Here is a 16,705-nt window from a genome sequence, read left to right on the forward strand (position 1 = left end):
GTCTGCACTTATTAAAGAACAACACAAATTTGCTGCACAAGAACCCTTTTTCCCTAACTTGGCGAGTCGACAGATGAAAACAAAGCTCTTCTTTTCTTCACAGGCTGGGAAGCAGAATTTAAAGTTCTGGCTATTCCATATAACCCATTATTAGGCCATTGTTTGCGAAAGGATTTTTAACTGCGATTTGATGTGCAATGTTTGAAAATTCTGTAAAGATCAAACTTTTGCACATACCGATTTTCACACATGAATTGATCCGTCAAAACCGTCAATCACATTGAACTTAAATGGTCTCCTTACTGATTTTTAATCTTGCTGAATAGTGGCTTTAGGAATATTAACCTCGCCGCGAATATTCCGCTTCTATTCACCTCGTGTTCAAGAATAATTGTTAATTGTCCCATGTGAAGTACGCTACAAAATATCAGTCAAAGCAGGGAAAGGTGTTTTCCACATGATTCCTGGTCATGTCCTTGAGAAAAATACTGGAAGCCTTTATACGTTTTTTCCTTCCTCTTTCAACAGAAAATACGTCCACACGGTCGCTTGTACGGTCGTCTTTGTAGGACCCGCGCATTTTGTGTAAAACGCAATGCTACTTGTCCTCTTTCCAGCTGTTCCAACAAAAACGATGGTCCACGCGGTCGCTTTAACTGTATTTCTACCGTTTCTTGTAAAGGATCCGTTTGTGTAGAAGTTTTAACTATTTTCTATGGTAGGTTCTTCGTTGAAGAAGGACAATTTATCAAGTACACACCCTCCACATTGTCCCTCCACTTTAGCAGCCATTTTTTTCATTTATTGACCCCGCCTCGCTTTGGCGCGCTGAATCTTCCGGAAGTCAACCAGTTTACCGGAAACTGTTTCCGCATGGTCCGCATAGTTCTAAAAATAACTTTTTTGGGATTAAGATATCCCAAAGGCGTGACTGGGAGTGTCCCTCTCTGTCCTATTATGGCTCTTGATTTTCAATTTTAAATTTTGAATTGAAAATTACATGGACGAATGACCCACGGACCAAAAATGCACAAGGAAATGTCAAATTGTTTAGTGTACTAACTTGAACTGAACTACAAAATTAATGTGTAATACTGTAAATATATCTACCGTAGTAAACAAAAAAAATTGTCCAAAATATCCCACTTAAACTCTGTCTTTCTCAGTCCATTTTCCTTTGTCAAAGAACAGCAAAAATATAAGGCCAGGAACTCAAGTATAGTCTCTCAATTCGTAAAGGTTTTGATAATCCATTTCAATACCTCCGACTCCATGCTTCTAATGAGGTTGTACACGAAAGATCCATAAATCAATAATTCTACACCACACCAACGGGCTCTGGGTCAAACTGTGGGACCTGCTGTTGAGCTTCGTGTGCGGGGCTTCTGAAAGCTTGGGCAGCGAAAAACAGCTCGACGACGAAGACAGCCAAGGTGACGAAGGCGAATACAGCTGCGGCCGTTCCAGCGCCTGTTGCTTTGTTAGCACAAGTTAATGCAAGGATGGCGCCAATAAAAAACCCAATAACTGCCAGTCCGTAAGCGACAAGAGGAATGATGGGGTGTGGCAAGATCCAAAACATTCTAAATTTGTCCCAGAGGCCCAACAATTTTAAGATTGTGAAGATGAAAAGGTGAATAAAGCATGTCCACGCCACAAAAGCGAGAAAGCCGTAGTGTCCCGGGCAGTAAGACGCCGTACCCGAAGAACAGGCTCCAGTGAGAAGGCTAAGGGCTAACTCGATGAGGACCAAGACACCAAACAACGTCCTGATGAAGTAGTGTGTGTTCAGCTGGATTTCTGGATTCGCAGCAGCGGTATGACCTCCTTCATCCGCCATATTGTCAGAAACTCAACTGCTATACTGACCTGTGAATAAACAAGTTTTGGCCTTTACGTCATTTGTTCGCAACTCATCTCATCGATCCTGTGTACGATGATTGTTCTATGAAGAAACAGCCTATCAGCACTGCTGTTGTTTTAGAATTTCGTGAATTATTAAAATGAATTACAAAATGGTATTGAAACCTTAGCGAGTTATATGAATGTAAGCATATTTGTCATCGTGATCGGTTCATTTTTTATATTACGCTCTGAGTGTTTCATAATGCCAGCAAGTCTAAGCTATTGACTTTAATAAAAAAGAATTCATATGTTCAACTGTTCTACAAACTGTCTTTGTCCTATTCGCTTCGCAACTAACGGCAGCACTTCCCTTCTCAATGAGAACTTCTAGTTCTAAAAATAGACAAAATAGGCAGCTGCTTTCAATTTCAAAAAGTAGAGGTACGTTACCTCCGAAAATGTCAAGTTGTAACCCTCTTATCACATAATGTGCAAGTATATCATACAATGGAAACTGAGTATTTAGACAGCAAAAAACAAAAGGTTGACGTGGTCCTCTTGAATTTTGAAACTGTAGGTTCAATGCTTGTGCTTTAAGAGATTTTTGGTGTAATCTTGTGCAAGTTAGCATAAAATGTAATAATTAAAATTTCTTAGTGGCTTTGAGATAATGTCATACAGCATCAGACTGTATCATCAGTGTTATAAATAACAATGTATGTTGGCATCATAATCTGGTCAATCTACCTACCTAAACACATAGTTTGTTAAGTGGTTATAGGTCAAAGATATTTTTGTCATACAGTAACTAATGATGCTTTGATTCAATATTGAAGTTACCTGAAAACTTTTCTGACAAATTACGATATTTGTTTCAGGAAACACAGCTCTGCTGGCTCACGTCAAGAGATGTTAATGTCCTTTATTTGGAGTTTAGCCATGTTTCTGCAAGTTACTCAAATTTTCCCTTATATCAATGCCTCCTAGCTGAACTCTAAAGTGCTTAAAGTTAAGGACAGGCCGTGTGCAGCAGGTCTAATTCAAGCCCGGGGGGGGGCACTTTAGGAATTTCTGGGTGGGGATGTGCCGCTGGGAGCCTGGAACCCTTAACCTTTACCAGAGCTAGTTCAGCTGAATTTTGCTACCCTATACTAGAGTAAACTCCCCAAATCCCCCTATCCTAGAGTAGCTGTGTACCTAGTCTAGATAAAATCTTCAACCAACTGATCAGTTTCCTGAAAAATGATACCCTATTCTAAAGCCAAACGCTCTGATTTATATACCCTATCCTAGAGTAAACTGCTTGAAAACCATACCCTTCACAGCGGCACATACCTATATAGCCCATATATGGCAGTAACCCCCCCGGGAATTCAAGTAACCTGGGCCTACGGTATGTGCATTAGCAGAGGGGTATGCATGCGTTACCAAAGTCACTTTAGGTCAAGGTTAGGGTTTGTGTACTCCTTAAATGTGACTTGGTACATTTTGTTGGTTCTATGAACTTAAGTTTCTGGCCAAAGTGTTTACACCTGGTAAATCAATATTTCTTCTAGCCTGACTGACTCAGCTGTGTGCAGGATAAATGCTTTGATTCCTCCATACACCCTCCATAACTCAACAATAATATTATTGTTAGATATCAATCAATACAGAACAGAAAATGTGCTTATGTCTCCTTTTTCTTAAATTCATCTGCTAATAGTCTTTAATTTTTTTTTCTACTTTAAACTTTAATTTGCTTCCCTCAGCCATTGTTTATTTTGTTCATCTTTGTTCAATATCACGATCGAACACACTGTTTAATCATTTTGTCAGTTATTCCTGTCCACTATTGCCATTCTTGAATGTTTCCAGTTACAGTTATGAGAAGGATGGAGAAAATTAATAGCACAAGACTCCCAAATGGGATACATTCGGGTATTTTCCCACTGCAGGAGGAGGAAGGGAGGAGAAACAATGTTCAAATTTGTATTTCCAAACTACACACTATGAAATATCTGACTCTTTACCTTCTGTGTGGGATTCTGTCAGGAAAGTGTGGCATATGTAATAACACTCCCCTGATTTACCATGAAATAATATCAAAAAAAATAGGCAGTCTAAGACTGCATGTGTCTACTGCAGTACTGGTATAGAAATGTAATATAAAAGAATTGAAGAAAAGAAAATAAGACTGAAATGAAAACGAAGAGGGAGGAGTGGAAATAGAACACGGATAAAAAAGAAAACTTTGTAAAAATCTTTGCACAGAATACTGGTGAGAAGGGATTAAGCTGGTACCTTTTACCACAAACATTTTGTATGAAGAGAACTGTAATTTTATTCTGACATAAACAATATATTATATAATCTTACAACATGAACCACAACTTTGTACTGAAAGCAATGCAGTACTGAAAGCAAAGTTCTAATCTGAAACGTAGGCATAAAATGCAACAGAAACTATTTAAGGTGATTCCCTGGTTTTGCATTGCGCATCTCTTACTGCGCAGAACAAGATGGCGTACGTAAATAAAAGCATGTCTAAATCTAAAAACTAAATCTAAATATCGTTATGTCGGCAAAATCGTTTGGGACATCACGCCAACTCTAAGATAATAATAAATAAAACTATACTAGAATATACAAAACTATTAAAAACTATCAAAAAACTATTAAAAACTATTAAAAACTACTGATAAAAATAAAACTAAATTAGTTTGCTTTTAAAAATACAGAGGGATTGGCTGGAAACAGTTTCTTCTGGAAGTTTGTTCCATTCAGTTATTGTCCTGGGAAAAAAAAAAATCTAAAAATATCTTTATGTCCTTTCGGTACAATAAATTTAAAATCATGGCTTCCCCGGGTTCTCCTTTCTTTGCTTGTTATCAAATAATCCCCCCAGTCCCCATCTAGGAGGCCGTGGCACATCTTGTATATAGTGGAGAGCCTTGCGTGTCTTCTCATTGTTTCAAGTGTGTTCCACTGTAGGTCTTGCAGCATTTCCGTCACGCTCGTTGTTCGATCGTAATTTCCAGTGACAAAGCGGGCTGCTTTCCGCTGTACTCTTTCTAGAGCGGCTTTATCCTTCTGGTAATGTGGGTCCCATGCGCTACAGGCATACTGGAGTTTAGGCCTCACAAGTGTTATATAAACGTTTTCTTTCACTGACTTTGGACAATTCCACAGGTTTCGCTTGATAAGTCCCAAGACCTTATTTGCCCTACATGTGATTGTTTCAATGTGTGGTGACCACCTCATTTTGTTATCGAGCACTACCCCCAGATAAGGGTGAGATTCCACTTCTTCTAGGATTTGTCCACAGAATACGTATTCCCGCTTTGGTGGATCTCTCCTGGTTGTAAAACACATGATCTTGCACTTTGAAGTAACATTATTAAAATGAAGTTGACCGAAGAGAAACGCTATTGCAATTTTTGCTTGCGGATGTTTCTTGCCGAGGTGAGACTCAATGTGGTGGGAATGTGCATAACGTAAGCAGTACGCGTGTTGCTGAGTTCGACTTCCTCACGGACAACCTCGATAGTGGATGTTTAATTTGTGCTTATTCACTTTGATTTTCATTTAAAAGCTTTCTTCATCACATTGTGTCCTAGATGTGATATCTCGATGTAAATTCTGTAAAAACGGAGTTTTTAACACTTTCTTCCCCCTTTCACATACATTCTATCTTGAAACTCGCCCCAGTCCTCTCTCAAAAATCAAATCATTTGGTGCGCACTTTTTGCAGCTCTACCGCAAAAACGAGTACGGTGACCCCCATTTTTTATTTCATGATTTTAATAAAGACAGTGCTTCCTTTCTATGAGAAAAAAATTGGCACAAATCTATGTTCAGTTTTTTGGCAATTTTACTACATTGTACGGATTGAGCTATCACGTGTCGAATAGCGCGTGTCCAATTTAATTCTACTTTGGAGCGTAAAGTAAAAACGAGGGTATTAAAAGGCATTTTTATGGTACGTAAGTGGATAAACAATACATTAAAGTCAAATTCTGTGCGACATGCATCATTGAAAAAATCTTTCCTTTTTGTCTAGTTTTGGGCTACGCACGGTTTTTGTCAAAGGGTCCAAAATAGCCGTATTTGTCAGCATTGTGACGTCAAAACGAGCACGGTGACCCCCATTTTTTATTACTTTTTTATCGTCTTCTTGACTTGTTACATCAGTGTACCAAGTTTCATCTACAATCTATGTTAGGTTCTTTTACTAGGGAATCACCTTAAGCAATAGAAAACGTTTTCCGTGTTTGCATAGCCTGATATAAACACGAGAGGGGTTGGGAGAATTCGAGACGGTTATGCAAACCCGAGACGAAGTCGAGGATTTGCATAACCGTCGAGAATTCTCCCAACGCCTCGAGTGTTTATATCAGGCTATGCAAACACTATGCTACGCCACAAGTGACAAAATATCAAAGATGCAACTTTATAATTCAAATCCACCAATTCACTATCAAGATAGATAAAATTAACATCAATTTGCTTTTTGAATGTGTCAAGATTGTAGAATTTAATTTCAATTCCCACGTATTTCATGTCATGTATCAAGAGACACGTTTTCTAAATCAAGATGCATGTTTTTTAAATCAAGAAGGGACACGACAAGTTTTGATCAGCTTTGTTTCCGAGGGGGACTTAAACCGAAAAATCTGCCATGCTTCATGGATTGCTTCATGAGGAATCCCACTCATTCTTGCACATTCCCGCCCTCCCGCGTTAGACACGGCGGAGGAACGAATCGAAGAACTTGTGAGAAGAATCATTCGAGCAGCACAAGGAGTTAACACATCTCGAACGTGTCAACACCTGACGAAGAACTGAGGCAGCGATTTAAGAACGAGATAGGCTCGATTAGAAAGAAAGCAGAACAGGCTCTCGTAGAAGCGCTGGTGAAATATCACCACAGGCGCGCAGAACGATTAAAAAACAAGCTTCGTAAACTCGAACAGCAAAAATCTCGCAGGAATACTGTAAGGAATAATATAGGAATACTAAGCAGACGTCTCACCAGAAAACGCAATCACCGGCTAGAAAGAAAACTGTCAACAAAAGTGACAATGTAAACTGAAGACCAAGATTAGCGAAGTCGATGTATTGTTAGAACAAAGTGCAAATAAACAAGGTGAATCTGACTCTTGTCTCTTATCAGACTCCTTAGAAGTAAGGGGAAAGGGAAAGCAAACCGCAGAGATAACAAAGCGGCCAAAAACTGCAGAAGAAAAGAGCGGGGAAAAATCCAAGACAAAAAGCGCTTTTTTAACGCCATTGAGTCACGCAAACAGTATATCAAAAACCTGTCAAATGAACAACTGACAGATAAGCAAATTACTCTACTATCGCGTGGTCTAAAGTTTATCCCTAGACCCGTGACAAAAGAAAATCTTATCAGGCGCCAGCTTTTCGCAGATTTCAATCAATTTGCGAGACGAATGCGACTACAATATATTTTTCACCGGGAACTGGGAAAACGAACCTCATCCTTTCCACGTGAAGTCCGACTGGGAACCACCAGTCCAGCTATCTGTGACTCTGGAGACCTTCCTAGAGGAGGTAAAATTAGAGCTTGCAAGTATTGAATTTGACAAGCCAAAAGATGATATATCTACGGGAGAGCGCCAAGCTCTCAAAGAGTTATCGCGCAACAAAAGCATTATTCTTAAGAAATCTGATAAAGGTAAACACCACCGTATTGATAAGCAGACAGGGCAAACTAAACGAAGATCAGGTTCTGCTTGATGATTTAAATAACTACCGACCTCTAGACAAACCACCAATGGTTGAAACTACAACCAAAAAAGCTCAACAACTTATTAAAACACTGCTCTCAGAAGGTCACATTGATAAAACGACGGCTAAATGGCTCTCCCTTACGCCCGATCCTCCGCGAATCCCCGTATTTTACACACTTACTAAAATCCACAAACCAACACATGTCGGAGGACCTATTATATCAGGGTGTTCCGGACCTACAGAACGGATCTCAGCATAAGTTGACCACCTTATTCAGCCAATAGCACAACTACAAGCTTCGTATCTTAAAGATAGATACGACAGACTTTATTAACTTCATCGAGAGGATTAAACTGCCTTAAAGTGCCATACATGTTTCAATGGACGTCACAATACAAAAAAAAAAAAAAACACAACGAGAGGGTAGTACCACTGTATGCCTTGCATACGAAGAATTTCACCAAGGAAACCCTCCAGTCCCTACCAGGTTTTTAAGCGAAATGCTTAGTCTGATACTACTAGAAAACTCGTTCCAATTTAACTTGAAAGATTATCTTGAAACCCATGGAACAGCCATGGGCACGAAAATGGCCCTAGCCTTTGCTAACATCTTCATAGCCAAAATAGAAAAAGGAATACTCAGACTCAGAGTAGCATTAAGCCCATCTTTTGGAAAAGGTTTATATCGATGACGTCATATCAGAATGGGACACAAGCAGAAACGAAATAGAAGAATTCCTTCTACAGGCAAACAACTTCCATTCTACAGTCAAATTCTATCACGGCTGAAATATCAGAAACATAAACTACATTCTTGGACACGAAAGGTACAAAGGTGTCAGATTCAACAACGATTCTATCCTTGACGTGCGAACACACTTCAAGCCTACAGAAACATTCCAATGCACGAATTTGTATTCATGTCACCCCGGCATGTTACCCACCAGGCGTCACAAAAGGCTTTATCAAAGGAGAAGCAAGGAGTTTTTCAACACGCCTCAAGAATAGAGATTACCCAGCTACAACTGTAGAAAACATCTCTCAGAGGTCAATTTCGCAGACAGAAAGAAAGCATTAGAACAGAGAAACAAAAATGCAAGTAAGAAAATACTACCCTTTGTAACGCAATACCACCCTGCGTTGCCCAACCTCAAGAACATACTCATGGGGAAATGGCACCTTATACAGAACCAACCATATCTCAGAAACATCTTTAAGGAACCTCCCCTCATTTCATATCGCAAAGGAAAATCCCTAAAAGACACTGAAGTAAGAGCTAAACTATAAAGGTTTTAAGACCAATCTATTTGCGAACTGAAGGGTCGTGCAGGCCCGTCAACACTTCTAATTATTTAAACCTTGAATTCCAACCTGTGTGCTCGGTTTCAGTCCCTCTTGGAAACAAAACTGATCAAAAATTGTCGTCTCCCTTCTTGATTTAAAAAACATGCATCTTGATTTAGAAAACGTGTCTCTTGATACATGACATGAAACACGTGGGAATTGAAATTAAATTCTACAATCTTGACACATTCAAAAAGCAAATTGATGTTAATTTTATTGATCTTGATAGTTGCATCTTTGATATTTTGTCACTTTTGGCGTAGCATACAAACACAGGAAAAAAGTTTTCCATTGCTTTTATACAATAACTTTCCCGAGAAAAAAACGCAAAACTCTTTGTATGGCACTGATTAAAAGAGAAAGTCTTACCAGTTTGCAAAATCTTGTTCACGAAGTCTTGAACGCGTAATCAGTTCTTGTTTTGCAAAAAGATGCTTTGCAAAATACGGATTTTTCTCGCTTAAAATGTCAACTTAAGCGAAGAAAAATTGACTCACCTTCTTTGTAACAATTTTCCATGTTTCAGCCGACGAAGGAATGGGTAAATAAAGTAAACTTGTCGAGTTTTGAACTCGAAAACTTTTTCAAATTCGTGCTTGTGTGATTAGCGCGCGAAAAGCCAAACAACTTGACGCCACAACCATGTTTACATACTCTCATGCAAACACTCCTCTCGGCCAATCAGAGCGCGCGTACTATCTTAGTTATTTCATAATAATCTTTATAAAATAACTAAGATAGTACGCGCGCTCTGATTGGCCGAGAGGAGTGTTTGCATGAGAGTATGTAAATGGCAAGTATTTGGACAAAAACACTCGACACGCTCAATTACAGCTAATTACATGTCTTTGTTCAAAAAAATACAGGACTTATTATGGCCTTATTCATAGTTTCCAAAACGAGGTAGTCCGTTGTCTCCCAAAAGAAGTGAGTGCTAGGAACAATACTGGATTTCTTTGCCTCCCAAAGGCGATTATAAATTTCTACCTGATTTCGCTCTCCCGAAAGAGATTATTCGCTCCCCGAAGGGAATTTTCGATCTCTCGAAAGAGATTTTTAGCTCCCCGAAGGGAATTCTCGATCTCTCGAAAGAGATTATTAGCTCCCCGTAGGGAATTTCACCCTTGAAAAGGGTTACACATGACGACCAGTGACGACCAAACGAACATTGAACGCGTTGAACTGCAGAGGAAACTGAATGCGCATGGACATTGGCAAAAACCTGACAAACGCTTTAGAAATAAATACTTTACAAATGCATAGAAAGCTGTGCTCGGTTATTGATGCGAAATAGGACGAAAACATTGTAGAAAATACAATTAGACTCACCTTCAACACGAATAACATTTACCAAATCTCAAAAAGCACATGGTAAAGACGTAGTGATAACGTCGCAATCGATATAACGCCGTCCAGCACACGTGGCTGCCGAAGTATCGTCGAACCATCTCGTAAGGACCTCGTAATCCGTCTCCTAAACGACAGTAACCGACCGATTTATGATCATACCTCGGCTTCCGGAAATACAATCGCTTAGATCCCGGTCAGCCTCGGATTAGCGTCGGCTTTCGATCGGATTCCGCTTGAGATTCCTGTAGCATTTACACTCTTTCACTCAACCCGATGACATAGTGTCTACGCTTCTCTGGAAGCCGTAGACACAATAAAAAACACACACACATCAGTGCAATTTCTAGCTCCTGTACTCTGTTGCAGACTGACTTACTACTACCAGAGCAAAGGAGGATATTAATTACTGACAAAACATAAAATAAATTGAAAGTCGCTGTTGTAGACATAACATCAATAAAAACAAAAGAAGTGCAGAAGTTGGTGCTGGGACAGAAATATGAGACAGACACAAGACAAGATCAGCAATCATGAAAACATCCAACCTTGTTCCCAGGGAAATTCCATATCCTCACCTGCATGACAGAATTATTTTCTTGACAGAGTGGGGAGATGAGGGAATAGGAGCATAAAGTGATTGAATTCTAATGTACATTGGCTCAGCCTGACAGATATTCTAGGAAGCACTTACCTAGGCAATTTTTATCTTCTGCCCATCAATTAAAAAACATTTTCATGAAAGTAGTTTCAATACGTTTGCCAAAATTTCCCACTGCTATTTAGAGAACATAGATGAAGGTAGCCTTATGAAATATCAATACATGTACAGGACTTATTTAAGATATAAAAAGCTTTGTATTCAATATGAATATGGCACTGTCAGTACTGTTCCGGCTGAGGTTGATTTTACCAACTGTTCAAGCTCAATGTGCTAATAATATTATGCAATCTTTATATTACATGCAGTTGCTGCTGCAAAGACGGAACTAGACGCCACATCTGTAATATTAGTCTTTAGACCAGCTGATACAGAAGGTGAGCAAGGTACACTTTTGCAGGCATAGTGCAAGAAACAATCATTCCACAGATGTATGTATGCACTGGTACAGCTGATATACTGCTGATTCTCTTGTAAGTAGGGGTAATTTTTTAATCTGTGAGGAAAGAAAAACATTATTAATGACTCTCTGGCATATCAACTCAAACGTGACAATGAAAGTAGGGGCAGGCAATGCATAGCTTTGTGACCTTATTAAATACTTAACTGAAATTTCCCTATGCAGAATCTGCCAGGAGTAAGGGATAGAGGGGGAAAGGGGGTAACTGAGTCAGATGTAATAGGTTATGAGCAGCTGGCCTCTCAAAAACCTTACCCTATTACAGTCTAGTTTGTGTCCAAAGCACAGACACAATTCTAGTTATTTTTGGGCAAAAGCATTTTCAGAATTTCAGAATCCTAGCCTGTGTAGCAGCGCTAAGGGCAGGAAAGGGGAAATTCCTAACATGTAACAACAAGAATTGGGACTGGGGAGAGGGGAGGGAAGTGCCTGCCCTAAAGGTCCTCCTTTTTATATTTCTACATTGGCCAGCTCATGTAAAAATCTGATTGCCAGCCCATGTAAAAAACTGATTGGTTTATACAGCATTGTGGAATCCCAGCATGTTTGTTAAATATTGTTGTATTTTAGTATGTTATTGTTTGGTAATTAAGAGATTGTGATCTGAAATAAACTTTGCGAGGTGCCCCTGTCATGTGCAGCAGGGACTGGAGCAAGACATTGTAAACAAATTTTTATCGTTTTCTGTGAAAAAAACGCATGCATACTAACAATGACGGAAAGCGTACTGAGCGAATAAATTCTATTGGGTGATCAATACCAAAACTTGTGAGTTTTATTGTCGGGGGAACAGTTCCCGACATCGTCATGTTCATTCAAAACTGTTCTGAGGGTCTCAATGGGGTGGTGGCTTTTACGGTTATCGGCTAAAATTTTGGCTCTTTTACGGCTATCGGTTAATTTTTTTCAGTTACGGTTAACGAAAAAGTTAAAACTTAACTTCTTTTGTTTCAAAAAGTTAAATATTAATTAACCTGTATTTTTTTTGTATCTTTAAATCAAAATAAAGGTCTTCGGATCATCTCGGGATGAAATAAGCTATTCTTTTGAAAAATTTTAACATTTGATAGATCATACTTTTTATAAAGTATTGGACTTCTGATATTATTTTACACATAAAAATGTCAATAGTCAGTTTAAAAATAATCTTTGTGAAAAAGCAAAAGCAGACACGCGAACGCCCAACTCAAGGCCGGGGCGCGACATTCATTACAACAGAAATGGCCGTTTTCACACTAGAGAAGGATTATTCGTGTGAGACGGGTTATCCGTTTGATGATTCGCGTCAGATAGGTGATACGTCTTAATTTGGCAATGGAATAGTTTTAATTTTGAAAGAACAATCCGCCTGACTTTTGAAGACAGGATTATCGGTTTCAGATAGCCTGTGTACAGCCGCCCCCTCCCCTCAGAAAAAAATCGGAGAAGGGGTGTCTGTGGGGAGGGCGCGACTGTACACAGGCTAGTCTCAGACGGATGATCCGTTTCTAGGTCTAGTGTGAAAACGGCCAATAACAAAATTCCCGTGTCCAGTGTTTTTAATGATAGCGAAGGACTGTACGGAACGATTGTCTGCTGTTGCCTTGTCCGTAGGCCGCATTATTCCGCGCGGCTGATGCCTTTCGGGTCATGTGGTCCGAGCGAGTTCACCACTGAAATGCCTTGACCGAGATTGCGTGGGAAGACGCCGAACAGGGACTAGGCATGGCAATGTCTACCGTAGCGTCCGAGAAAAACAGGGAAATGCTGTTTATCGGCAACGTGTTTTGCAAACAGTGACATCTCTGCGTGTTGTTTCACTAGTGTTTCGAGGGCACGGCCTCCTGAAAATTGCAAATATTAATCCCCAGCAAGAAGCCACACTTTCGCTATGGAAAAAATTAGTTCCCCAAGAGAGCGCCGGAAATGGAGCCTAGGTCTTGGTTAACACCTAAAAGGCGCTTCGCCTAACGTGCGTACGGAGTCACACTAGCCGGGAAATAAAAAACGCAACCATAAGTGAGTTTAGTACCTTCCTTAAAAGTAGCAAATCTAGGGAACACTTTCTTTTACGGTTAACTCTTTTTTACGCTATTTACGGCTAACGGTTAAAATTTTTTAATTTTTACGGCTATCGGCTAAATTTTTGGCCGTTTTATGCCTATCGGTTAACCCCATTGAGACCCTCTGTTCTGCCTCATTAGCCATGGTCACAGTACCGGAGAAATGGATCTCGAAGTAATGTTTTGTTGCTGGCCCAATTGGGATGCACAACCCTATTCAAGTGCAAGGTTGTTTGCTTTAATGTAGATTTCAATACATGGGCAGGATACAAAAAGGTGGGACTAAAGGGCAGGTGCAAAGACTGACTGTAATGTCAGTCTTTAGACCAGCTGATACAGAAGGTTAGGCAAAATCATTATGCACCTATCAATGTAAATCCCGTGGGGGGGGGGGGGGGGTGCAGGCAAGGGGCGGGGATTCGATGCCTGAGCAGGAGCCCCTGCCTGAGACTATCCTCCCTGTCGGGCTTTTGATCTTGCCAAGCGACCCCGGGGTCGGGACATTTGACTTTGACCGACAGAAGCCTGGTATTCCTGGTATCAATTCAGAAGCGGTTACCAAGTCCGTTTCACGATGCTTTCTGAAAGTCACGCTGTTGGAGAAAGGTATGAAGTTTTCATTTGTTTTAATTGCCATAATCCGATACTTTAAACTGTAATCTAAACAGATAGTGTCTATTTTAAGACAGTTTCTGTGTTCAAGTTCCCATCTGATTGTAAAACTCGATTGAAATCGAATTCCACCATGAAAGTCAGAGGATTTTTTACGGGTCACTGATCCGACCTGTTCCAACATGTTGAGCAGATGTTATAAAGCATTTTACGTTTCATTAATATTATAATAGCACGGTCAATCTTCCTGGAGTGATTTTGTTATTCAAAGTAAGAAATGCTAGTGGAGAGAGAAAATACTTAATTGTAGCGAGTAACTTAACGGAGCTTACGTTAACCTTAAATAAAAGTAGTAAGAACGTACTTTTGAAAGGTTCTTTTATTCGATTTATATAGTATTATAGTATTGTTTGTTTAGATCTTTTCCCCCGGGGTGGAGGGCTTTTTTGACGCTTTTGATTGACCTTTCGTTTCCCACCCTGGGGAATTTGATCAAAAAATTTTTAAATTTGTCAAATCCCCACCCCTTGCCCGCACTCCCCCCTCCCCCACGGGGTTTACATTGATAGGTGCATTATAACAGCAGTCATATCATTTAATTGATAAAAGGCAAGTGATAACTGACCTTTTTCGAAAAGAGAGATAAACAGTTAACCTGAGAGTTCCTGGAAATACAGCCTAAGTGTTATGGTAAGACCTCTTAGTAATTTATTATTAAACAAGTGAAAATATTGCTGCCAAAGGAACCGTAAATAATACTAAAACCTGTTGGGAAACATATAGCGCGTTACGCAACACAACGTGCCTTACCCTAAACATAGTAATGGAAACATTGATCGCGTGTATTTTTAAAGAGATAAGGAATGTATTAAGTTGACAAGTTAATTGCTTTTGAATGTTACGTGCGTGATGTGATAAGAATATGACACATAGATATCTTATAACAAAAATGCCAAGACTGTGTATAAGAAAAGAGAGTTGTTATGATTAGGCAGAATGAATTAATGAATGTACGGTGTAGTGAACGAGGATCGTTGCTGGGAATAAAGATATACAGTCCAAGTTCCGAGTGTTTGATTGAGTGTGTGGATATTCCCGAACAAAACCCAAAGACCGCGTAATTCACCAATAATACTTGTGTACCGAATTTGTGCCTAAAGAGCAATTAAAACATTTCATCTATGACTTCCATAATTTTAGTTCTTTAACAAAAGTTCAGGAAAAGAAAAAGAGAGTTGTTGTCTTGTGTTCCCATCCCGGACAAAACGTGAAATTAGGCACTTTCACGTTGTAGTCGTGCAGTGACGCGTCAAAGAAATGTACAAAAAAGTGTGCCGCACGCGCAAAGTTGTTGTTTTATTAACTCTAAAAGCCCTGTGCAAAGGGACGCAACATTGCTGGCCAACAACTCCCAGCATTGTTGGATGTTACGTGTTGCGTCCGTTTGCACATCCTGTTCCATGTCATTGTATTGTTGGGAGTTTAGAACTGAACCGTTCAAACGCTTAGCTACGTGCAAACGGACCCAACAACCCCTAACATTGTTGGCTCAGTAATGTTGGGAGTTGTTGCGTCCGCTTGCACGTGGCTTAAACCTATTTACTCGTACGTGTAGGCGTAAACACGGCTAGATTGCCTCTTACCCCGGAAAAACGTTTTCGTCCGTCCACGTTTTTGCTCTCCGTTCTGGAGAACGTTTTGAAATGATGGGCTTTCAGTGACCGTTTTCACAGAATAGGTGTCTACCATAGGCCAAATTAAACTGGAGACAAAAAATGTCCCCTTTCATGTTTCAAACAAAAACAGGTACGAGTGCACGGGACGAGCGCTAGCCTCAAACTTCCGGACATAAAGGACAATAAAAAATATTATCAGTGTCAGTGATAAGACCGAGAAATAAACTTTATTTAAATCACCGGTTACGTTTTTGATCTAGGTAAAAATTTAATCTGCCTTCCGTTTACTGATTAGTTGAATTATAGTTGCTTTTAATAGCCGGTTAAAACAGGCGTTCTTTTTTTTTCCGCCTTAGGTGTCTTGCGTTCCCCGCCCGCCCGCAACGCGAAAATTGAACTCCTGTTCTGTAAGCTCAACACCTGTTCTGTTAACTACTAGCTTTGCTTTTGACTGGTTCTCCTTCCTTCTTTATCAGGTATTGACTGATTGTGATGTAAGATGTTTGTAATGAATGACAGAAGAAAAAAAAAAAAACAAATAACAGAGGTTGCCACTTTTCGAGGAATTAAACGTCAGGTTTTTTGTAAAATGATAGCTAAAAATTCGACATATAAAAAAAGCATGCCATTTAGGTCTACTAAAAAAATAATTAAATAAAATAATAAACTGTTTATCCCCCAAGTGCTATTAGAAATATGTTAACATTATCACGTATTAGGCCAAGGGCATCCGATCCGGTCGAGGTTAGTTGTTTCTTGATATGATGTTTATCGGATATTTTTCACGGCCGGAAAATTACATAATTGGAAAGCCGCTAAAAAGTTCATAGGAATATCCTTTTATAATTGACTTAACACGAGGAAAATTGAATTTAAATCAAAACTGGCGTCTTGATATCGTTGTTCTTCAACACAAAAAAAGATTTTAAAAGAACCCTTGCTCTTATCCAAATGCGGGATACTAGTTCCACCCGCTCCTGTT

This window comes from Porites lutea, chromosome 11 (genome assembly GCF_958299795.1).
Source record: "Porites lutea chromosome 11, jaPorLute2.1, whole genome shotgun sequence".
Classification (NCBI taxonomy): Eukaryota; Metazoa; Cnidaria; class Anthozoa; order Scleractinia; family Poritidae; genus Porites; species Porites lutea.